This window comes from Colobus angolensis, unplaced genomic scaffold (genome assembly GCF_000951035.1).
Source record: "Colobus angolensis palliatus isolate OR3802 unplaced genomic scaffold, Cang.pa_1.0 Scaffold38, whole genome shotgun sequence".
NCBI classification, from domain to species: Eukaryota; Metazoa; Chordata; class Mammalia; order Primates; family Cercopithecidae; genus Colobus; species Colobus angolensis.
The window spans coordinates 10,407,941-10,410,103 of record NW_012117154.1 but is presented as its reverse complement, the minus strand read 5'-3'; the positions used below and the strand labels follow the sequence as shown (position 1 = coordinate 10,410,103).

The 2,163-nt window shown below is 45.8% G+C and overlaps 1 pseudogene; it reads right to left on the bottom strand.

Annotated features, from left to right (window-relative positions):
• Window positions 1–876: 876 nt before the first annotated feature.
• Window positions 877–1,657, bottom strand: LOC105520456 (annotated as a pseudogene).
• Window positions 1,658–2,163: the final 506 nt, after the last annotated feature.

Below are 2,163 nucleotides of genomic sequence, written 5' to 3'. Positions count from 1 at the left end.
TAATTATTAGTAAAATTGATAATTATTAAAATCGATCATTGATGTTTAATGGTCATATTATTACTCCTAATACCACAGGGAGTGTACACCTGCCAGTCATGTAGTTCCTAATATCCAGGGACCAACAGCATGATTTTAGTTTTAATATCGCAGTAGGTGTACCCTCACCCCGTGACGCTGATCCTAATATCCAGCGGGGTAGAGGATGACATGATTCCCAACATAGCAATGAATGGAGAGCCACCTGGTAATATTGCACCTAATATTGCCAGAAGAAGCCGACGCTGTTACTCCCAATCTCGCAGGGAGGGTACAGCTCTTCTGTGATATTGTTCCGAGTATCCGGAGGGGGAGAGGATGATAATAATTCGCGGGCTGTGTTCACCCGCCCTGTGATATTGTTATTAACATCCTGGAAGGGAGGGGGTGACATTACATTCCGTACAGCAGGGGGCGAACACCCAGCCTGGGACGCTGTTCCTAATATCCGTGGAGGGGAGAGGGTGAGATTACTGTCACTATGGCAGAGGGGGTACATCCGCCCTGTGACACTCGTCTCAATATTCCAAGGCCGAGAGTTGGATATTACTCCCAGGATGGCAGACAGTGTACAACAACGTGTGATACTCGTCCTGATATCCGGAAGGGGAGGAGATGGTATTTAATCCCCATGTGGCAGAAGGTGAAAACAAACTGTGATATCGGTGAGACACTCCCCACGATGAGGGGACTAATAGCCCGTCTCTCTCCCCACCGGCTCCAATATTAAATCATAAACGTTTCACATGGCATAAACTATATATGTAAATCAGCTATTTCCACACCTGGATGCTTGATTTAACCCTCCTTATACCGTTAGCCATAATGATGTCTACTTTATCCTTCTTGCTTTTCTGGAACCCAGGATTGACCAGCATGAAACTGCAGGTGAACCCAACCATCTGTGACTGCTGGGAGACTTTTCCCATGGACCACACACCACCTGACACCACAGGCCTCTTGTGGAGATTCCACTGCCTCTGGCATCCTCGCCCTGGCTGAAATTCTCACCCAGGAGGCCAGCAAAGCCTCTGGGGCAGAAGTTGTCACCACAACTGTATTAACTCCGTCAAGAAGGGCAGTGGAATCTTCCAGGGCAGGCGGCCCCTCTGCAGGGGGAAGGGCCACTTCAGGAGGGTGTGTCTCAGAACTTTGCAGGGACGTTTCCCTTTTTCCCACCTTTAATTTTTTTTGCAATGATTTCCGGATTTTGGCCTCTTTTGCTGTGCTAGGAAAATCCTTTTGATTCAGGTAGGCAAAGGCACACAGGCGCTTATATGCATCTGACTTCTGACCTTTGGAGCTCAGCTTCAAGTGTTGGCATCAGGCCCACAGGATGTCCCAGTTAATCAGATTAACAGGTGGCAGTTTAGAGGGTAATGGAGGAATTGGTATCTTCTTCTGAGGTCTGGGGTTGTCAGTGTACTCTGCCTTCTTCTCAGGGCAGAGCACTTTATCGCCTTTGACACATTTTTTCTTTGGTTCCCTTTGCTGATGTTTCTGGCGAAGCAATCACGTTTGGTTGATTAGAAGCCTGCTGATCCTCTTCCCTCGACTTCTCTGTGGAGGTGTCCTTGCCTTTTGCCTTCTCCATACTTGTAGAAGAAGCGGAGCCTCGCAAGATGAAAAAAAAATGGAAGTTCTTAAATTTAAAAGTTTAGGATGTCTGACAACCCTGACAAAAACAAGCAATGGGAAAAGGATTCCCTATTTAATAAATGGTGTTGGGAAAACTGGCTAGCCATATGCAGAAAACTGAAACTGGACCCCTTCCTTACACCTTATACAATTATTAACTCAAGATGGATGAAAGGGTTAAACGTAAGACCTAAAATCTTTAAAAAAAAACCCTAGAAGAAAACCTAGGCAATACCATTCAGGACATAGGCATGTGCAAAGACTTCATTGACTAAAACACCAAAAGCAATGGCAGCAAAAGCCAGAATTGACAAACGGGATCTAATTAAAGAGCTTCTGCACAGCAAAAGAAACTCTCATCAGAGTGAACAGGTAACCTACAGAATGGGAGAAAATTTTTGCAATCTATCCATCTGATAAAGGGCTAATATCCAGACTCTACAAGAAACTTAGGCCGGTGCGGTGGCTCAAGCCTGTAATCCCAGC